At 39.7% G+C, this 23,661-nt stretch overlaps 1 protein-coding gene across 8 annotated transcripts in view; it reads right to left on the reverse strand.

Annotated features, from left to right (window-relative positions):
* LOC114030098 (sodium/calcium exchanger 3) overlaps positions 1–23,661 on the reverse strand; it is a 216,225-nt gene that overhangs the window by 186,533 nt on the left and 6,031 nt on the right. The window contains exon 1 of one of the 8 annotated variants that reach the window (XM_027844782.1): positions 13,932–14,015. The exons of the other annotated variants lie outside the window; for them this stretch is intronic. The gene's annotated coding sequence lies outside the window, so the exon portion shown is untranslated. Of the gene's footprint in view, positions 1–13,931; positions 14,016–23,661 lie in introns of those variants that run through there. 8 annotated transcript variants of the gene reach the window in all.

A 23,661-nucleotide genomic window follows, 5' to 3' on the forward strand; every position in this document is an offset into this window, starting at 1 on the left:
GGAAGGAAGGAAGGAAGGAAGGAAGGAAGGAAGGAAGGAAGGAAGGAAGGAAAAAGAAACAAATCCGTTTAGGAGTTTTAATGGACAATATGAACAAAAAAAGTGTGACACGGTTGTCATAAAAGCAAACATGTGAGGCACAATGTCCAGAAGGAAGGAGGTGGTGGTTCCCTGGTCAGAGCACAAGTGGAATACCACACATCAAGTTTAGTTCTGGCTGCCACATTTTAAGAAGGACATTAGTAAGCTGGAGGACATCCAGAGGAGAGCAACCAGGATAGTAAAGGGCACCAAAACCATGTCATATGTTTAGCCTGGAGAAGAAATGATTCAGGATTAGCTGTCTTCAAGTATTTGAAGCTGTCATGTAAAAAAGGGATTTGATTTGTTCTCTCTGACCTCAGAGCTAGGAGAAATGAATTGAAGTTACAGAGTATTCAATTTAGGATGCACGTAAGAAAAAACTTCACAATTAGAGATACCAACATAGACTTAAAAAAAAATTATACCTAGCAAGTTCATGGTTTCATGAGCAATCTGCTTTTTTCCCCCTTCATTGTACATTTAAATGTTTGTGTTTATTGATTAAATATTGAGAAAGAATTTGTTTTAGAAAAACACAATTAGAGTCTTAAAAATGTCAAATGAAAATAGTAGGTTTTCCCTTATAAGAGGTCTTTAAGTGAAGGCTAAATGACCACTTATTAATGACAGTCTAGAAAGGGAGTTCCTGACCTGGGGTCCACAGACCTCCCCCGCTCCTAGGGGTGCATGAACTTAAAAAAAAGTTACATCTTTATTTTTGCTAATCTCTAACTAAAATTTAGTATTTCCTTCAATGATTTAAAAACAGTTTTCTGTAGCATTCACCAGAGTCAAAGGGGTCCATAACACAAAAAAAAAGGGTTAGGAACCCTTCTCATCCTGGAGTAGATTGATTTCTGAGGTCCCTTCCAAATCTGAGATTCTGTTATTTCTTTTTGTACTCAGATCAGTCTCTATAGATATACTGAGACCACTATTATGAGCTAAAACAACTGACTTGCAAGTTTATCGCTGAGGCCAGGTACAGATGAAGAAACCCAAGGAGGCAAGGCCATGTTCCCAAGTAACAGTTCAAGGTCTTAAGTAGTGAAGTAACCACGAAAGTAATCAGCCTGAGAGATGGTCCCCTCTTTACAGTGTTTCTCAAATCCAGCAAGTTTTTTGTGGCCATAAGACAGAGGGTCTCTAGACATCAATGTACTCAAAGGTCATTCTGTGACTCAAATTTAATTAAAGGGGATTGGAGAGCAGAAAGTGACGACAGACGCAAAGATTCAGCTTAGATCTTGGAGGATGAAACAGGTTTCCCTGTAAACTCTCTTAGCTTCTGCTCAAGGAGAAATTGCCTCCTTGACACGGTCGACTGGGCCAGGGTGCATACTGCAACTATAAAGGTCTCCCTCCTCCCACCCCTTAAACCCTGTGGATTAACTCAGTTTTATGTTTCCTAGAACAGCACCCAAGTGTGGACAGGCATATCACCCATTGGTCCCAAAGCTAGACACAGTTAATCCATCAGGGCTGTACTAGACCCTAAGGAAAAGGAGTCTGTATAAATGGAGGGTCAGGTTGAGAGATGAGAGAGACAGATAGCAGGACCCTCAGTAAGACAACTCACCACCACCACCACCACCACCACCACCACCACCACCACCAAAAGAATAGTGAGACCTCCCACAGCATGTTTCTATAATGAACATTGCATCACATAGTGATCTCATATGGCAGATGAACAAAGACAGATGCATTCACTCAACCCAGAGAGGAATGGGCAGGGGGGACAGGGAAAGGGCTTGGTATTCTTCTACTGGAAGACCAGTACCTCTTGAAAAGCCTGTGAGGTTTGACCACACCAAGCTGAGGGAATCTGAAGGCTGGCACACCAGGAGCAGTTTTCTAATCAAAGACAATCAACATAATAAGCCCAGAGGAGCAACCATGAAGGCTGACCAGGGTATGCATGGAGGCCATTCCCCAGTGTTCCTCACCAGTAAAGTAATATGGAGAACAGAGGAGATAAAACTGGTTAATTTAAGACAAAAACTCAGGTTCGCAATAAAAGTGTTTTGCTCTTGTTTTCCGGGAATGGTCTAATTCATCCTCTCTCTCTCCCTTTCTCTTCGCCTCACTTGGGATTTTACAATTATGAAATGGATGGGAGCTTGGAGATTATATAGTACCATACCCACATTTTGCAAGGAAATAAGTCCAGGTTGAGGCTGAGGAGTGGAAAAGGAGGCTTTTTAGGAACCTTCGATGCTTTAGGAAGACTGTGTCTGAGCTAAAAAGCTGAAGTGCTTTAGAATGATTCCATTACTAGGGAATTAGATGAAAAGGAGATTAGAGAGATGAGAAGGAAAGATCACAAGGACAAAGAAGATATTGTCCAAGTAAAGGAGGTGGGGTTTTGAATGTCTTTACAGAGTAGTGGAACATAAAGAAAAATAACCTTCAAGTACCCTCTTTCTTAGTCCTATCATAATGGAGAAGGGTGTTTGGCTCTGGAATGATGAGGGAGAGGCAAATAGTTAGGGCAAGAACTCTGCTCCTTCTGTTTTATCCCCTACCCAGGACTGAAGGCCAGTGCTACAAAGTGGTTCCTAGTAGGCTCTCAGCTGGGTCCAGGGACAGCCTTCTGTCTGTTTCTCCTCACTTGTAGGAGAAAGATGCGGGAAATGGCTGAGTGGTGGGGTCCTGCCTGTTCTAGGGCATGCATAGAAATCTTTCACAGTCTTGGGACTTTCGGAGATATCCCAGAGTGAACTCAAGTCCCTAAAGAGGGATAAGAACAGAAACAGCCCCAGGGAAGCCAGGAGCAGTACCAGAACAAATAACTATTTGTTTTACTTTGATGCCAGACTTTCATGCTCTGCAGGATACCCCTGAGATTCAGCCTAATTCATTCTCAGGAGCAGTGAGAATAATCTCTTCCCCATCAAAGAAATTTTGCTAGTAATTGAGATTGTTTGGTGTTTAGACATATCTCCGAGTTGATGTTGGATTTCCCCTAGCTGCCCATTTCCTGAGCGTACCTTTGCCTCGTAGCCATTTTTTTTCCCCTGACAAACTTACCCCAGCCTAAGTATACTTGTCCTAGGCTGCCTATCTCCTCATCACTTGTCCATACAATCATAGGATCCAAGGGCTGAAAAGGACCTTAGAAGTCATCGAGTTCTATTTATACCTGAAGCAAGATTCTCCTCAACAAAATCTATAGAAAATGGCCCTCAAGGTTCTATCTGAAGATCATCAGTAATAGCATACTCACTATCTCCTAAGTCTAGTGCATTTTTGGACAGTTCAAATTGTAAAAAAAAAAAAAAAAAAAAAAAAAATTCTCCTATATGGAGCCAGAATCAGCCTCAACGCAAGTTCTAACCATCACATTTAATTCTGCCCTCTAGCTATGAGCAAAACAAATCTAATCTCTCTTTTGCATAGCAATGTTTCAAATGTTTGAAAACAGATATCATATCCCACTGTAATTCTTTTCTTCTCCAGGTTAAACATTCCCGACTCTTCCCACGAATCCCTGGATGGCACTGTTGAGAATCTTCTCAACACACATCTGATATGGCCTGTATCTAGACGGGTTCTAGTTTCTCAATGCATTGTATTTCATTCAGTTCTGGACACTTCATTTTTAATGGGCACCGGCAAGCCAGAGTTTGCCTAGGTACATGCATTTGGGATATTGAAAGGATTCCAAATAATGCCAGAAAAAGATTGGTTGAAAGAACTAGGGAAGAAAAGACTGGAAACAGGTGGAACTTTAGAACTATTTCCAAATATTTCAAGGGTTACCATAAGGAAGTGAGAGTAGGGTAGTTCTTCTGGTTCCCAGTGGGGAGAAGTAAGACTAATAGCTAGTACTTACAGAGAGGCAGATTTCAGCTTAATATAATGAAAAACCTGAAAACAATTAGAGCTATCCTAAAGCAGAATGGTCTGCTTCTACAACTAAAAAATTCTGCATTGCTGGAGGCTGGACAGTCACTTTCATGGCAGTTGTATACATGGTCTGTACTAGGGCGTGGAAAGGATTAAAAGACCTTTGAGGTCCTTTCCAACTCTGAAATTCTAGGATGTGTGAAACACAGTGTAGCTCAAACATATACTGACAAGCTGGTGTCTCCCATCCTAAGGGATCCGGGGCAGCCAGCAGAAAACTACATCAGAGGAGAGCTTCTAAGCAGGAGAGAGAACCAGCTCCAAGCCAAATGCAGCAGCAGCCCAGAGTATGGTATGGATCTGTAGAATGTGCTGGCAGAGACAGAGGCAGATGCCATGAGATAAAGGTGCTGGGACTCCAGGGCAAGGCTGTGTGATCAAGTCGTGCAGGAGAGGCATGGGATTGGTCTTGGCTCTTTAGAGAGAGCAAAGCCTATTTGAGGAAAGCTTATCTCCATTTTTTAAAGGTTTATTTACCTTCCTTTATACTTTTTCTTCTAAAACAGTTTTATGATAAATGTGGTTAACTATTGTGTTGCTGACCTATGTATTTCATTACTCAAATGTAGCTGAGAAGGGCCATAAAGGAATTTCTAGGGGAAGAAGGGGACAAATTTTAATTTTGCATTATTTTGCCAGAGGACAATTTTTTTCTGACTGGGAGCTTAGAGCTGGGGGGAAAAAAAGGGGAGAATTACTGATGAATTTTGAATCGCATTGTTTTGCCAAAGGACCATTTTTTTTCTGCCTGAGAACTCAGAGCTGAAAAAAAAAGAGAGAGAGAGAATTACTGATTCAGTTTTACTATGTATCAAGGCAAAGGGAATCTACTTTCTTTCTCATTGTTTCCCTTGGCTGGTTTAAAAGAAAACCATTCCTCCAGAGGACAGTTGCTAAGGGAGAGTATGCAGAGAAAGTCATGCTCAAGGAGGGGATAGGAGGAGTAGTTTAGATCACAGGAGGGTGGAAATGAGGTTTTTTTTTTTTTTAAAGGAACAACTCTGCTCACCAGAACAGTTTAGCACCAACATCACTTCACCACTGCTAAAATACCAAATAGATTTGAATAGAAAATTTCAGATTCCAGCACTCAGAGTAATAATACAAGGAGACTATAACCTTTTTGGTCTGCACACTATGCTTTGTTAATGCATCCTAAGATTGCATTAGTTTTGTTTGGCTGGTTGGGGTTCTTATTGGGGTTTGGTTTGGTTTTGGCTGTCACCAAAAAAAAAAAAAACCCTATCAGCTTATACAGAACTTGTAGTCTAAAACTAAAACTCCATTTTCAGTCATATCTCTTCCATTCTATACCCCTCTGGCAGATATTGAACCTAGGATTAGGACTTTACATTTGACAAGATTAATTGGCATCCTTTTACATTTGGCCCACTGTTCTAGCCTTTTGAAGGTTATTTGGCTACTATCTGTCATCCAGCACATCACCTCTTTCTTCCAGCTTAGCATCAATGACAAATTGGATAAGCAAGCTAGATATACTTTCATCCAAATTACTAATTTTTTTTAAAAGTGACCTAATTAGAACAGAGCCCTGTGCCACTCCAGTAAGGACAATCCTCCAAGCTTATATCAATGAATCAAGCACTGATCTTTGGTGTCAGCGAATTCAACCAGTGATGAATCAGCCTAACTATGAAAGCTACTTGAGGGCAGGGACTGTCTCATATTTGTCTTTGTATCCCGAGTGCCTTTTAAATTTTTTCTTAAATTTCAGGGGTTGGGGGAGGAGTAGTGAAAGGAAGCAGTAAAAGGAAGAGATAATAAATTCTTGTAAAAATAATAGTAGGTGCTTAACAAATGCTTATAAAATAATAGTAGGTGCTTAATAAGTGCTTGTTAGCTGATTGACACTGTCATCCAACCCACATCTCTCTATCATGTCTTCATTCCCCTACTCTAGTGAACATTTTGAAAAATGAAATGATGTTAGTCTGGTATGTCTTAATGAAACCACGCTGCTCAATAGTAATCTTTTTCCTCACTGAGTGTTTACAAAAACATCTCTTGGAAAATGCATTCTAGGATATTGTCAGGAATAGTTTCAAGATCCTGTATTTTAGAGAATCTACATTCTCCTTCTTAAACACTGGGGCACTTGCCTATCTCCATTCCTGTGCATCATGTTTCGTCAGGGACTTTTGTAAAGTCCTGTAGAACAATTCGTTGTTCTTGTTGTTGAGTTGTTTCTGTGGTGTTCGACTGTTTGTGACTCCTTGTGGGATTTTCTTGGCAAAAATAGTGAAGTGTTTTCCCATTTCCTTCTCCATCTCATTTTACAGATGAGAAACTGAGGCAAGCAGGATTAAGTGACTTGCCCAGGGTCACAGCTAGTAAGTATCTGAGATCAGATTTGAACTCAGGAAGATGAGTCTTTCTGACTTCAGGCCCTGCACTCTGACCACTGTACCACCTAGCTTCCCTGGGAAAAAATATCTTTATTTTCATTAACCTCTAACTAAAATTTCTTATTTCTTTAATTATGAATATAGACAACAGACATTCAGAGAAGTGATCCATAGGCCTCACTAGACTGCCAAGGTGAATATAACACATAAAAAGTTTAAGAACCCCATACTTCCTTTTCTTCCTCACTGGAATCATTTATATTTGTGAATTTCATTCTTGAGAACATCTTGTCTCTTTTGAGTCAGTTTCTCCTATAGAATCTTGAATTGTGGGATCTTATATATGTTTTCCCTCAACTTTTTCTTTGGTGAAAAAATCCATTCTCCTCAAATCCCCATGTCAATTTATACCCAAAATTCTTCTCCTTAAAATACAGGGAGAACAAGAAGGCTTTAAGAGCTATGTGTTGAACTTACTACATACTTAGAAGTAAAAGCAAGCTCTACGTAATAGAGATTTGCCGTTTTACATACAATCATCCTGTTTGACTTTGTATATGGAAATATTGATTTTATTTGTTGTTCTCTAAGTTCAGAATAAGAAAAAACAAACATTCCCCTCCTTATCTGTTATGAATTCAAAGATTACATGGCCACTTCCTCCCAAGGCCCTTGTCATGTCTACTTGTCTATTTCAACAGTTAGTTGCCTTTTGCCAAACTGTAAGTGGGGGTAAAAAAAAAACCTGGTTCTCACATTGTTAATCTCCCTGGGCCATCTGCAGATTTGGTGTCTTCAATGAGGGTCTTAGCACCTAGTTAATTAAGTTCATTATTACTCTCTTTTTTTTTTTAAAGTCATTAATAGACCTGGTCTTAAAGCCAGGCCCACGACACATTTCCTGCCGCCTGTCACGAGCTTGTGTATCATGTTCCTTCTTTGCTTCTAAATCCGAGTGATGACATTGGTGTAGCGGCCAATCTGCATTCACTTTTTGGGCTGAGTGAGAAACTGTTTCAAAAGTGTCACCCGAGTACATACCAGTGACGTCAGCTGTCCTTCCTGTACGGAGTCAGGCTGTCCTCCCCAAACCCAAACATGTGCCTACAATGTTGGTAGAATGATCACTTTGCTCAGAAATGATGCCTCCTGTCAAAATTGCTGCAGAGCAACTTGTGATCCTCTACCCCAGGCTTGGGGAGCTCTTGTCTTAAGAGTCCTGGGAATGGAATGCAGGGGGCCCACAAAGGTGCACAATAAAGTTATTTCTGGGGCAGAGGCCTAAAAAAAGCTTCACTGAATGATTTGGCCTTGCACCATAGAATTTTGACTCTGAAAACTAGTCAATTTTAGCTATCAGATAAGCTTAATGGGGACTATATTGGATCCTGGTGATGGTCCCTGTCCAGGATGACTTAGACAATGGCAAATGGGAAACCCTCTGCCTCCACCATTACCCCACATTCAATCTCTTCATGCTTCTCTCTTTTCTAGAACGCCCATGCCTCTCTATGTCTTTGCATGTGGATTTTATCTTCTTTATTTCATATTTTAAAAATGAGAAAATCCCAGAGTTTGAAAGAGTCTCAGAGGATAGCAGTACCAACCTGTTTTCTAATGTGTGAATTCCTTCTATAACATCCCTGATAAGCGAGACTAAGAGATGGCATCCAGGTGCCCAGAGAGAAGGGAAAAGTTCATTTAACATGGTGGGATGAGTTCAGAGGACTGAAGACGAAGCACTCCACCTACTTCCCGCCAGCGAGGTGATGGACTCACAATGGAGAATGAAACATATTTTTTAACCATTGTCAATGTGGAAACGTGTTTTTCTGGGCTATGTATATTTGTTACAAGGGCTTTTTTTTTTCTTTTTTAAAAAGTTTCATTTGGAAAAACAGTGGTAGGGAAAGATGATAAATGTTTATAAAAAATAAATAATTTTTTGAAAAGATAAAATGGTAGGAGATTGAAGAAAAATGGGAGCCTGTGATTAAATTCACTACTATTCTCATCTTCTTACTCTAAACTAACAGGAAATCTACCCCATCCCCCAACTGGGAGATGGCTGCACTTCAGGGTTACTCAATCTCTTCAGATAATAATAGCCACATTCATATAGCACTTTCAAAGGTTAACAAAGGGCTTTCCTCATAATAACCCCAGGAAAAGGCTAGTGTAAGCATTACTCCATTCTACATATAAGAAAACTTATGATTATAGGTCCAGAACTGGAAAAGACCTCAGAGAGCATGTAATCCAACTCATTTTACAGATGAGGAAACTGAGGCCCAGGGACATGAAGTAACTTGCCCAAGGGCATACAAGCAGGAAGGGTCATAGTTGGGATTCAAACTCAGTTCTTCTGATGCTAACACCAGCACTCTTTCTACTCTCTCTAAAGAGCTCTGAGAGGGAGATTGCTCATTAAACTGGGCGTAATCTTTTATTATTGCCTCTCTGACCTCATATAGGCATCATGCCCTGTCTTCTTCTCTTCTTACCCCCCACCCATAACTCGCACCCCATTTACAGTCACTGAAATTCTTGGCACCATCCGACCCAGCAGCTGCAGGGAGTCATAACAAGCCTCTGCTAGATTTCTTCAAGTCACCTCCACAATGAAAAGCAAAAGACCCCCTACAGGAGCAGCAGCACCAACCACACTCCACTCTTCTGGCAGAGGCTTCAGAGACTCAGGGAAGGGGGACCAGGCTAGCTAGCTGGACTGGAAGAAGGGCTAAAGGAGCTGTTTTATATCTCATTTTGCACATGAAGGACTTGAGACCCACACGGGTAAAGTGAACTATCTGAAGTCAGATAGATAGTCTGAAGAGGGCTAGAATTTAAACCTAGATGTCTGTGCGTGTGGATTTTATCTTCTTTGTTTCATATTTTATGTTAAACCCCAGTATGTTAAACCCCAGTATGCTTTTTGCTTCATCATACAGCTCTGCATTTATCTGTATGTTCTCAGTCATGAAGTATTATTAGTGTCTGTCTTGGATTGTAGGCTCCCAAAAGGCAAGGGCCATGTTTAACTTACTAATATGTTGAATTTTAGAAGCTAAGAGGAAATGGCTAGTAAGAATCTGATTCTTAGGGAAGATAAGGTTAGGGATATAGCTTTTAATGCCACATAAAGGCTATTATTGATGCTTTAGAAGTAGATGAAATCGCCAAAGAAGAAAATACGTTACGAGAAAGGAAAAGGCCCAAAGACTGAGCCTTGGGGAAACTCTCTTTCAAGAAAGAGAAGGAAGGAAAGTCAGCAAAGGAGAAAGAGAGTGGTCATAAAGGCAAGACAAGAACCATGAGAGTATAGTAACAAGGAAGCTAAGGGAAGAGAAAATAAAGGTGTGGTCAATAGTGCCCAATGTGGCAAAGAGGTCAAGGAAGATGAGGACTGAGAAAAAAGGCATTGGATTTAGTTACTAGGAACTCACTGGTCATTTTTAAGACAGCAATTTTAGTCTAGCAGCAGGGACAGAAGCTACATTGCAAAGGGCTGAAGAATGAATGATGGTAAGGAAGTAAAGAAGCAAGTGTAAATTATTCTTTAAAAAAAAAGCAATGGCAAAAGAGAAGAGTAAGGTGATATGTGGATCGTGGGAATAGCAAGATGAGAGATGGGTTTTTTTTCTTTTTAGAATAAGAGAGACCTGAGCATATTCATAGGCAGAAGAGAAACTGGTGAAGGAGACTGAGGCGGAAATCATTAATCAATCAAGGTCTTAGAGAAGGTGGGAAGGGTTCATAGATCATCAGTTTTGATCTGGAAGAGACCTTAGAGTTCATCGAGTCTAACCTCATTTGACCTATAACCCCTCCCCACAGGGACATCGTCACGGAGATTTGGTGCCTCAAGAATACTAGCACACAAACATTACCCAGAGTTCCCTAAGTTTGATCTGGAAAAATAAGTCCCTACTATATCCCAGAGAGATCATACAAATGGAAAAAGGACCTACATGTACAAAAATATTTATAGCAGCTCTTTTTGTGATGGCAAAGAACTGGAAATTAAGAGGATGCCCATCAATTGGGGAATGGCTGAGCAAGTTGTGGTATATGAATGCAATGGAATACTATCGCGCTATGAGAAATGATGAACAGGCAGACTTCAGAAAAATCTGGAAAGACTTATATGGTCTGATGCTGAGTGAAGTGAGCAGAACCAGGAGAACATTGTACACAATAACAGCCACGTTGTGTGATGACTAATATTGATAAACTTAACCCTTCCTGGCAATATAAGGATCTAAGACATCTCCAAAGGCCTTGTGATGGAAAATGCTATCCACAAAGAAGAACGAACCATGGACTTCGAATGCAGATCGAAGCATACTGTTGGCTTTTTTTTTTCTTCTGTTGTGTTTTGTTTCCTCTTTCTTGGTGGTTCCTCCTACTGGTTCTAATTCTTCCTTACAACATGACTAATGTGAAAATATGTTTAATAGGAATGTATATATATAGCCTATATCAGATTGCACACCGTCTAGAAGAGGGAGATGGGGAGAGAGAGGGAGAAAAATTTAAAACTCAAAAGCTTACGGAAGTGATTGTTGACAATTAAAAATAAATTAATAAAAAATTTTTTAAAAAGAGAAAGAAGTCCCTACACTAAGAAGCCAAAGGGAAAAACAGGAGAAATAAGATTGTGAGCAATGCTGGTTCCCTATATTTTTCCTGCTCAGGTGGCAGGGTACTGAGATTCTGGGCACTGCCTTTGAAGCTGAAAGACAGGAAAGAGAACAGGACTGAAACTTCATGGTACAGCAGGAAAAAGGCAGGGCAAGAGCTATTGGATAGGCCAGAAGACTGGAGTTGGGGAAACTAAGAGAATCTAATTCATTCCTCTTCTCATCCCTTTGCTTTCCTAGATGAGAGAGACAGAGAAAGAGAAACACAGACAGAGATACCAGTTCCTCTTTACCCAGCTCCATTTCACTTCCTATTTCCCTTTTAAACAATGAGGGAAGGAGAAAAGGGAAGGTCCCAGCTTTTAGTTATCATGCCCTGCAAACTGAAATCTATTATTTTAAATTCTTTTAAATCAGAGATTCTTAACTTGTGATCTGTTCACCTGCTTTTGTTTTTAATATATTGATAACTGTATGTCAATACAATTAGTTTCCTTTGTAATCCTACATACTTCATTGTATGCATTCAAAAATACTCTGAGAATAGATCAATAAGTTTCACCAGACTGCCCAAGACATAACACAAAAAAGGTTACAAACCCCTGATTGAAATTCCCATTTGAGTGCCTATGATATTTTAAATTGCTGTTAAGGTATACGCATATTTACAACAACTTGTTTCCATATCTCTAAGTACATGGTTTGGGATTAAGAGAGGGGAAGTTAACTCAAAAGGGAGAGGAAATTTTCCTTAACACAGGCTGAAGTGAGGAGTAAGCCAATTAAAGAGACAATTTCAGCAATGTTAAGTAATCTATAATATGCATCCCCCACACTGCTTTAAACCCAGAAAGAAACCTAATAGGGAACTGAGTCAGTAGCAGTGATAGGTAAAAGTTGATTTGTTTGTTCAAGTAACCACCTCACGCAAAATATAGAGCCAATATAGTCCACCTGGATACATACAGATAAGGAAAGCAGAGAAGTTAAGTGATTTGGTGAATGTCCCACAGGTAAGTAGCAGGGTAAGGATTTGAACCCAGGTTTTTTGACCCCATATTCAGAATTTGTTCCATTGTACCACACAGAATGGGATCAAGGGCACAGGTGGAGAGATAAGCCTTGAAAAAGAGAGGATGGTTGAGGACACCTAGAAGTTTTGAAATGGTTGGGGGAGAGAGGTTCAGGGAGTTCACGACAAATGACCTTCATTTTCTAAGTAAAATTAGAGATAAGACCATCTGTTGACAGTTAAGGAGCAGGGATAGGCTTGAGATTAGACAATCAGAGAATTTTAGAGTTGGAAGGGATCTCAGAAGCCATTTTATTTAATCTATACCTGAGCAAAAATTCCCACACATACACACGCTATCCTGGACAAGTGTTCATCCAACTTGGCACCTTAAGAGTAGGGAATCTACCTCCAGTGCCCAGTATAGTACCTGACATACAGTAAGGTATTTAATAAATGTTTATTTGGTTGATTGGCACAGTCTCTGCTTGGGAATGTGATTGGGAGTTGATAAGATTTCTGAAAGAATTGTTTGCCAGAATCGAGGACCCAACTGAGATTAGGTAACATTAATTTGTAGTAGATAAAATTAGTTCAATTTGGGGACTTTTTCCAATTATATTCAATAGCCCAGGAGTAAGAGTAGAACAAATAGATGGTAAGAGATTAGCCATGGTTGGAGATTAGCACAGCAGTAAGAAAAGAAGTTCAAAGGGATGAAGGAGTCTATGGTAAGGGTAATAGTGTGATTGAAATGGCTGACTATGGGACCTAAACTGGGTAGGGAAGCAAGTAAAGCCAGAACAGGAACAATAAACTTTGCAGACAGGGTAGTTCCTTTGGCTCCACCAGACTAGGAAGCCACTGACTGGCCAGATAAACATCTGGACAAGAAAATATCATTCACCAGAGCAAGGACTGCCAGACACCTGGCAAATTCGAGCTCTGTTGCTGACTAAGTCACTCTCATTTGATAAGTGTAGCAGTGATGGTGTGGTGTTCTTACAATGTGTTGTAGGAGTAGGATTGGCATTCCCCCTTTCTTGCCCCCTACCCTTGTGTGGGTCATTCCTTTGTCATACCTTTGGCCACTCCCTTCTGGTATTACTTTCTCTCCAGCCACTCCTTCTACTCCTCACCTCTGAGAAGGGGTTTTCCTTTCAAAATGGAATTCAGAGTTGCAAAAACCTCAACTCCTGTCTTCCACCAGCTACTTACAACCTGCTCCCAGATAAATTGATTCTTCATTGCCTAGGGATAAAGGTTTTGGATTGTGTTCTCTCTCTCTCTCTCTCTCTCTCTCTCTCTCTCTCTCTCTGTCTCTCTGCCTCTCTCTGTCTCTGTGTGTGTGTGTGTGTGTCTCTCTCTCTTCCCCCCCTCCCCCCTCTCTCTCCCTCCCTCTTTCTGAGGAAGAGAAGGGATTTATGGGATATTGAGGAAGTTGAGAGAAAGCCTCTAGTTTGCCGTGAGTATATGGAAGGGTAGAGAGGAAAATAGGTGAAGTTGTCTGTAATAAGGATACAAAACAAACCATATTTTAAAGCATTAAGGGGGTTAGCTATTTAATTGGTGAATACTCTTTGTAAATTAATTATCCCCTTACCCCTAATTTATGTCATATAAGCCTGAGCTTTCACATAACAGTCTGCTTAATGTGGAGTGTATATATAGCAGTAAAATATTCTTTACCTAATAGGTGTACCATAAGGCTTTGAGTCTGACCAACTGGTACTCGCTTATGACTCACCTGGCATCAGCAGGTCCCCACAACTATGTCTGTAGTGTCCAGATGAGGGCCAAGGCACTTGAGTGAGGAACCTTTTTTAAAATGTTGCATTATTTGAATCAACAGAGAAATAACCCTCAGGGAAATGAACAGAAACTAATTAAAGGTGATAAAGAAAGCAGTCTTACCCAGAAATGGAAGGTAGAGGAGAAAGCCTCCTTGAGATGGATCAGTTTGAAATCCTGCATATTGAATTGTATGCCTGCTATCTGCTCACTGAGAATCACTTCAGTCTGGACATGTCCTCATGGGGCCAGATTTCTGACTGGCCAATTTGGAAAGGGAAGGAAGGGTAGAGAAGACGGAAGGAACTAATTTCTGTTCTGTCTTTATAGATGATTATTACAGAAAATGGTTAGAGGTCATTGCTGAATCTATAGCTTCAAAAGAAGAGTCTCTCTTCCCTCTATTTACCCCAGCCTGCACACCAATCTTTATAGCAATAAAGCTGGAACCTCCAGAAAGGATCTGAGAGTACCCTTAGCTGTCATTGTTTCTCCAGGCTAATGATGTGGTATGACATAGTGGACAGAATTCCATGTGACTATGAACAAGTCACATAACCACTTTGTACGTCTCAGTTTCCTCATTTGTAAAATGAGGGTGAAAATATTTGTAGTGCCTACCTAACAAATTTGTTGCAAGATAAAATAAGATAAAGTATGAATAAAAATCCTTTGCAAATTTTAAAGTGCTCCAATTACTATTTCCAGAACTAGGGTCCAATGGCCTCAAAGCCATAGACAAACCACTAAGTGCTGGGAATGACCATGATAGTTATTCACAAAGCCACTTCATCTGCTTCTATATGTAATTACACAAAGTCAACCCATACCCCTTCACAGTTTACCCACAACTACACTCAATATCATTTTGGCCCTGCAGTATAATCTGCTCAGACTCAAACAACTGCTTCCCCAGGACAGGTTGTCAAAAAATAGGACCGTCTGTCCCAGCCAAATAGGGAAGTCTGATCAAGGTCACCTTAGCATTTCTAATTCTTTCTACCTTAAGCTTCCCATCTGTTATTTGAGGAGATAATTTGAGGAGTAGAAAATCAAAACAGACTATATCTGAGAAAACCCTTGGGTGAAAACCACTATGTAGATGCCACCCAAGGGGCATCATTTTAGTGGCTACTGAGTAGTGGGACAAATAAAGGGTGGTCTAAGCTTTAGAAAGGCTACTTATACTTATCATCCTGAATCTACTGCAAATTTTTGCTTCTTTATAACTTACCCCTAATATTCCTTACTCCTAAAGCACTCTTTAAGTTCTGCCTTTGGTATATGTTGTATGGAGTTGACATAATGAAATAAACACTAGCATCATGCCATTTTATTTTTCCAGCAGTGGTCCAAATCATCCACATTCTCTCAGTCTTCCAGAACTTAGCACAATGCCTGGCACACAGAAGGCACTTAATAAAAGCTTTTTTACTTGACTTATAAGAAACTCAGGGTAGTATAGTAGAAAGGGTGGTGGGTTTGGGATCAGGTGACCTTGGGAAAATTAATTACCTCTTTTCCTCATCAGTAAACTGGCTAGCTGAGGCTCATCAGAGCCTCCAATGTCTCTTTCAACTCAAAATTGTATGACCATATGGCAAATTTTGGAAAAATAGCTATCTTTAATTAAAGACAATACATGTGGCCATGGTTCTTCTTATGGGAAAGTAGCAGGGTATATGGTGACAAAAACCAGGACCTTTGTCTCATTAGTACCATATTCTAACGAGCTGAGCTAGTCTGACTAGACCATACACCCCAGAGGCAGTGGAAAGGGTGTTGGAATTGAGGTCCTAAATTAGTTGTTTTTCAATTGTGTCCAACTCTTCATGACCCCATTTGGAATTTTCTTGGCAAAGATACTGGAGTGGTTTGCCATTTCCTTCTCTAGCTTATTTTACAGATGAGGAAACTGAAGCAAACAGAATTAAGTGACTTACCCAGAGTCACACAGCTAGTAAGTCTGAGGTCAGATTTGAACTCAGGAAGATGAGTCTTCCTGAATCCAGGCCAAGCACTCTATTCACTGCACCACTTACCTGCCCAGAGGTCCTAGGAACTTGAGTTCAAATCCGGACTAAGCTATTTGATACTTGTATGACAATTTCCTCATCTGTACAAGGAAGCAGGTTGGATATATGACCTTTAAGGTACCTTACAGTATAAATCTATGGTTCAACAACTGCTGTATCTATGTCAATAAGACAAGTTGAAAAAATAATAACATTCCATGTTTTCATTGAATAATAATGATTTAACTTTGCACTTTAATAGTTTGGTAATCGGCCTGTTCATCATTTCTTATTGCACGATAGTATTCCATTACATTCATGTGCTATTCCCCAGTTAATAGGCATTCCCTCAATGTCCAATTCTTTGCCACCATAAAAAAAGCTGCTATAAATATTTTTGTACATGTGGGTCCTTTTCCCTTTTATATCATCTCTTTGGGATAAGACCTAGTAGTGGTATTGCTAGATCAAAGGTTATGAAAATCTGGAAAGACTTACATGAACTGATGCTGAGTGAAGTGACCAGAACCAGGAGAACATTGTACGCAGCAACAACATTGTGTGGTGATCAACTATGACAGACTTAGCTCTTCTCAGCAATACAAAGATCCAAGACAGTTCCAAAAGATTCATGATGAAAAATGCTATCCACAGCCAGTGAAAGAACTACGGAGTCTGAATGCAGATCAAAGCATACTATTTTTACTTTTTTTGGTTTTAATTTTTTCTTTTTTGTGGTTTTTCCCTTTTGTTCTGATTCTTCTTTCACAGCATGACTAATGTGGAAATATGTTTAACATAATTGTACATGTATAACCTGTATCAGATTACTTACTGTCTTGAGGAGGGGGGAGTGGAGGGAAGAAAGGGGAGGAGAAGGAGGGAGGAAGAAAAAATTGGGACTCAAAATCTTATAAAAATTAATGGTGAAAACTTTCTTTATATGTAATTGGAAAAAAATAAAATACTGTTAAGTGGAAAAAATAACTTGGTAAATGAAGGTCTTCTTTAGGAGCTCCTTGTGCCAATGAAATAATAGGACTGGTTTAAAAAAAAACTTACATAGTACTTTAATATTTAATTTATATTTTTTTAAATTTATATATATACAGAGAGAGAGAGAGAGAGATTCACCAAGTGCTTTATAGTCACAAATCATAGTGGTGAGAGGGACCTCAGGAGGCTATCTGACCTAGCTCCTTTTTCAGGTAGCTAAAATGTGATTTTCTCCTAGCCATTTCCAAGCCATCCTCCTCATACGCCTTGGATCCTGATTCTGAGACCCTGGACTCTGATAGGCAAGTTTTCCACTTAGCTTGCCCAGTACCAGGCCACCACACTGTTCCTGGCTATTTCCAGACCTTGCCACCCTACATAAAACCCTTCTCTTTTCTAGTTCCCTTTCGATCCTGATGTCTTCCTCCATTAGAATGTAAGCTCCTCAAGGGTAGGATCTGTCTTGCTTGCTTATAACTTACCCCTATCATCTTATCACTATTCTGATACTCAACACATTCTGCTTAGCACAGTGCCTGGCACACAGTAAGAGATTAATAAATGCTTTTTCATTCATTCATCTCCTTTTCACAGATGAGAACACTAAGGCTCAGGAGAGTTATAACTTTCCCAAAATCACACAGCTAATTAGTAACAGCTCCAAGATTAGAAAAAAGTGTTGGTTCAGAAGTCAGAGGACCTGGGTTAAAAAACTGCCTCTGATACATTCTGCCTGTGTGAGCTTGGGCAAATGATTTTACCACTCTGAGACTCAGTTTCCCAATCGGTAAAATGAGGAGGTCGAGCTATATGTCCTACATGACATCCCTTCCAGCTCCAGCTCTATAATCTCTGATAAGGAAGCACTCACTACCTCCCAAAGTATTCCTGTCCTTTCCACTGAGGTTTTCTGCCTAATGTTCTTCCCAACAGATTACAACTTTCCTTCAAAACACTTCAAGGACCTTGTCTTACAAGACAGTAGAATGTTCCTAAAAGCTGGTAAAAGCTCAACATTTCCATTTTACACACAGGGAAGCTGAGGTACTAATAAGGAAATGGTTTAGCCCAAATTTGCCTGGTTTATTCTGCAGTAGAGACAGGAGTAGACAGCAGGAGGGTTCCATTTTGCCGACGACCATTCAATACTAGCCCCATCTCTGCTTTCTGAAGCCGATCAGATGAACCAGTGAGCAGGTGGCAGGCATATTTGCTCCTCCCCCACTGACATCTTTCATACAGAACACAAACCCTGGACCTCTATGCCCCTTGCTAGGGAGCTCTAGGGGTGCAGGCATAAGCCTGCAGAGATGGCACTGAGCTTAACAAGGACTTGCACTATAATAGATAGTAAGCAATGAAAGCAGAGATTTTCAGCTTTACACGTCACACTGGCTAGCAGCATTTCTTTTCATCCATTTCTTCCTCTGATTAACCCAAAATGATGCTAAATATGGAGTAGAGGAGAGAGGACTGGATCCTGAAATCCAATTTAAGTTAGCTGTGATGAAACAATCTGGGAGCTTTCTGTCTGACCCATTCCATGTTCCTGTCTTCGCCAGAATCCACCCATATGCTACATCACCCATTCTGGCAGAGAAGAGTTCTGAAAGGAAGGAAATCTGGGAAGATACTGATGAGGAAAAGGAATAGCCCCCTCAAGGTGTTCAGAAATGATATAGCTTGCAGTAAAGATATTAGACCTTTCTCGGAAAGCACAGAATAGAAATAGCAGTAGTCCAAGCCTTGGTTTTCAAAGTCCCAACCTGTGACCCCAAAGGACACAGAGAACACAGGTCCTTTTTGGCAAAATGTCAAACGATGTGCCCAGATGAATATTGTGAGCCTGTGCCTTGACACAATGCTCCACAACATGACCATTCATTCAACAAATATTTATTTAGTTCCTACTGTGCTCAAGTATATATTAGAGAAGAAGAGTTAAGGGAGAACAGCAGATATAACTGGAATAGCTTAATGATCTCATCACTTCCCAGGGGTTTAATGATCAACTAAGCGCTGATGATTCCCAGATATATAGTTACATATATAATATATACATATACAATGTATCTCCAGGCTTAGTCCCCCTCTTAATTTTGTCTTTTAACACCAATGACTGATTGGACATCTTCAACTGGGAGCCCTGTAAAGTTCTCAATCGATCAATCATCAACAAACATTTACAACCTACTATACTCAGGCGCTGTAACTAGATGCTCTTAAACTCTATATTTCCAAGAAGGAACTCATTACCTTCTCCTCTAAATCCACCTTCCTCCAAATTCCACCCTCCTTCCAGTCACTAAGATGTATAACCTTGGGTTCGCTCTTGATTCTTCAGTCTCCCCTCACACCCCTTTTATCCAACTAATTACCAAGTTTTGTTGATTTTACGTCCAGAACATCATCTCTCATGCCATTCCCTTGGCTCAACTCCCATGGTCTCATCTCAAATCCCTTAGCACCTTTCACCTGGATTCTTCCAACTGCCTTCTAACTAGTCCATTGCTTTCAGTTTTTCTACACCTCAGAACGTCCTCCACACAGTTGAAAGCAATCTTTCTAAAGCATTTAAAATCATTTACAATCTGACTTCAGCCTAACTTTCCAGGCTCATTATATATCACTCCCCATCATGCATTCCTCATTCTAGCCAAGTTGGTCTACTTGCCACACTTAAAACTCTTCATCTTATCTCCTGCCTTGTCCCTCAAAACTGAAAAAGACTCCCTCTTCACTTCTGCCTTCTCAATTGCCTAACTTCACTCACAACTCAGCTCATTTGCCATTTCTTATTCAAGCTTTTTTCTGAAAACGATAGTCATTATTTCTTTCTCCTTTTTCCACAAATTATCCGGTATATATTTAATTAGTTTACATGCGTAAATTATGAAGTAGTTGATAGGGCATAGGACTTGGAATCAGGAAGCCCTAGGTTCAGATTTTGCCTCAGAAACTTACTGGTTGCTATCTTGGGGAGTAGGGAGGAGAAGGAAGGGGAGAAAATTATGAAGTGAATGTTGAAAACTAAAAAATAAATAAATTTAATTTAAAAAAAGAAATGTACTAGTTGTGCGACCCTGGGCAAGAAATGTAACCTCTCTGAGTCTCAATTTTCTCTAGATAATGACCACAGCTATCTCACAAGATTGTTATGAGGATCAAATAAGATGAAATGTGAAAAATAGCAAACCTCAAAATGCCGTCTAAATTTGTTGTTGTTATTATTATCATGGTCCCCTTGTAGAATATGAGCTCCTTGGGCAGTTTTGTCTTTGGATTCCCAGCACCTAGGAAAATGTCTTGCACATATGAAAATAAATGTTGGGTTAGATTGAAAGAAACTCCATGGATTTTTCTAAGGCTTGGGGAAAACAGAAGACAATTTTGTCAGAAATCGGAATTGAGATTGCTTACTGTCTTAAAGAGGGGGAGGGAAAGGAGGGAGGAAGAAAATTTGAAACTCAAAATTTTATAGAAATTAATGTTAAAAATTGTCTTTACATATAACTGGAAAAAGATACTATTAAAATTTCTTTAAAGAAAAAAGAAATCAGCATTGAGGTGGGGGTAAGGGAGAGAAATTCAAGAGATAAGCCTAAGGAAATAGAAAATGATTTATATCTATTTTCTCCTTCTTTTGAAAAAGTGTTTGGGTTGTGCTTTAGCAAAGTCCTCCCTTTGTCAACCTTTCCTGTTTTCCGTCCATTAGGAGTTGCCTGAGAATAGATGTCTGCATTTGTATGGCTCCCTACAGACTTTTTTGTAGGAACTTGATTTATATTAATATCATTTAATTTCCATTAATGTTTTAAATGTTGAAATATGGAAACAGATCACATTATTGCTTGATTGCTTTCTAGATTCCATTTATACTTCAATCAAAGTCATCACTTAGAGCCATGTGGGAGGTAAACCTACAGCCCAACCAACCTTGGGGAGACCTTGGTTTCTTGTTTCCCAAGACTGGCCCAGGGAACTGACACTGGTTAGATCAACACAATCTGCTGTTTGTATTGTTATTGTCATATTGTTTTCTTTTTTCTTCTGTTCTGAATTCATTCCAGTAATGGTCCCCTCTCACTAACTAAAAGGATGGACACATCTGTCCTTCTCACCTCACCAAATAGAGAGGCATCTCTGATGTTATGAGAGAATCACTGCTTACAGAATCCAACTGAAGGGGAGCCCTAGGTCTTGTTGAAGACTAGGCAAAGCAAAACAAGGGAAAGGAACGTGAGTTTGGCCAGAACTCTCAGAAGACTAGGACAATCATGGCTATTCCTTGATTCTTCAAAGATAGTGGGGGAAAGAACTATAAACATTGAGTGTGTTCTACCCATTTTCAAAATACCAGATCAATTCATCTAGAAAAGCAGCCAAATCAATTTAACTAAAACAATCAGACAGGTTGTCTTCATTTTTAGCTAATTAGACTAGATATTTTGACCTCATATAGACACCACCCAGGATGCCAGTGGGAGCAAGAACATTAGATACTTCACTGTCGCAGCCAAGAGGGCCTAGTGAATAAACACTGCTATTCAGCATTAGGGAGCTCCTAGAAAAAGGATCTGGGTTTCAATTGGGCGACCAATGTCACCACACAGTCTCAGTTTCTTCAATCATAAAATGAAAGAGTTAGACTAGATGATTTCTAAAGTCTTTTCTAATTCTACATCATTCCATGATCATATCTGATGAATTCTAGAGGGTTGGGAGCCAAATAAGTTTCCTGTGCTCTATTCACGTTTCTTAGTCTGGTTTGGTTTCATTTTTAAGACTACGGGAAATTTCTTCCTCTTCTTGTGCCTATTTGCTAATTTCAGAAATGGTGCACATCACTTTCTGTTTAGAAATAAAGGATTAGAAACCATTAGGCCTGTATTCCAAAGTGATAAAAGAAACAAGAAAAGGACCCATATGTACAAAAATATTTATAGCAGCTTCTTTTCATAGTAGCCAAAAGCATAGCTGTGCCCACCTATGAGAGACTGACTAAATAAGTTGTGATAGATGAATATAATGAAATATTATCTCATGAGAAATGATGAAATGGACAGTTTCAGAGGAAACTAGTAAGACCTCTATGATCTGATGCAGAGTGAAGTTAACAGAACCAGAAATATAACTTATACCCTGACATTATAGAAAAAAACAGCTTTGAAATGCTAAGACATAACTATGTGGACATGGCATCATGGGAAATTGTTTTGCTGGTCTGTTACTTTTGCTTTGTCTTTGTTGTGACGGTTTCACTTTTTGTTGTTATTCAACTGAAGGATGGGGAACAGTGAGAGAGAAAGATAATATTATAAAAATAAATAACTTTTTGAACGACTAATTATCATTAAAAAAAGGAATTGGAAACAAAGTAGATGCCCATCAGCTAGAGAATGGCTAAACAAAGAGCATACATGAATCTTACATCTATGAACATCACTATGCCATAAGAAATTATGAACATGAGGAATACAAAGATTTACGTGACTTGATGCAAAGTGAAGTATACTGAACCAGAAAAACAATATACATAATGACTGTAACACTGTAAATGGGGGGGGGGGTCCTAAATACCATGCAATTTTAATGAAAAAGTTTGGCCTCAAAGAAGAAATGAAAACGTTTACTTCCCTCTTTCTTTGCAGAGGCAATGGACCAGAGACCAAGCATATTTCATATCTTATCAGACTTGGTTGATACAGTGGTTAATTTTCCTTAATTGATTTTCCCTTCTGTTTCTTATTCTTTGTTACAGGAGATGGTTCTTTGGGTAGAGGAGTTTGAGGTATGTATATGTATTTATAGAAATAAAGGTGATTTAAAGACAAAAGATTTTTTTAAAGTGCTATGTTTTAAAAAATGGGGCTGATTATTGAAGCATAGATCAAGATGTATCAGGAAAAAGCACACTGAACATGGGACTCAGAGGCTGTCACTTAATACCTGTGTGACCTTGGCCTCATTTTCCTCATCTGTAAAACGGCAGGTTAAACCAGATGACTTCTAAGGCCCCCTTGCAACTCTAAATCTATGATCCTAAGAGTTTTTATTTTTTTTCACCATTTTTTCCAGAAAAAATGTCTAAAAGAGTTCCAAAAGCACCTCATCTTGAATCTACCTTCCTTCAGCATCTAGATCATCAACAAAGACGGTATCCACGACCTGGACACCGTCGTCCTTCCCAGGAGGAGTTGCTAACACCACACCACTCCCAACCATCCCACCTACCAATTTACCTCCTTGTGACTGGTTCATTTATTATTGTTTTCTACACTTTTGAAATTCACCATTCACAGAGAATCAGATGTCAATAAGTTGGATACTGACCAAAAAAAAAAAAAAAAAAGGCAAGGGCACCCAAAAGGGAGGGAACATGATCTCCTGGGAATTTCTAGTCTTCAATCACAGAATCATAAGGGTTAAAACTCAGGGAAACCCTAGAAAAAGCCATCTGAAGTCCAATCCCCTCACTTATAGATGCATCCCAAAGAGGTGAAGTAATTGGCCCAAGGTCACACTAATAGTGAGTGACAGGAACAAGATTTGAAACTAGATAGTCTGACTCCAAATCCGTATTCTTTGTACTATATTATGCTGCCTCGCCCAGAGCCCTGCTCAGAAAAGCCTCCACCTGACCCTAACATCTGGTACAAAGCCAAGAAAGTCATCATCTGCCATTCCGGATGTCAGTGATCAGAATGCCATTTGTCTCTTTCCAACCGAATCACCAGCTCACATAACTGGGATATTTGTTATACAGGGTGATCTGGAGCCAAGAACCACCTGATATATGAGGAGATGTGTGTGTGTGTGTGTGTGTGTGTGTGTGTGTGTGT

This window comes from Vombatus ursinus, unplaced genomic scaffold (genome assembly GCF_900497805.2).
Source record: "Vombatus ursinus unplaced genomic scaffold, bare-nosed wombat genome assembly UNPS02014945.1, whole genome shotgun sequence".
Classification (NCBI taxonomy): Eukaryota; Metazoa; Chordata; class Mammalia; order Diprotodontia; family Vombatidae; genus Vombatus; species Vombatus ursinus.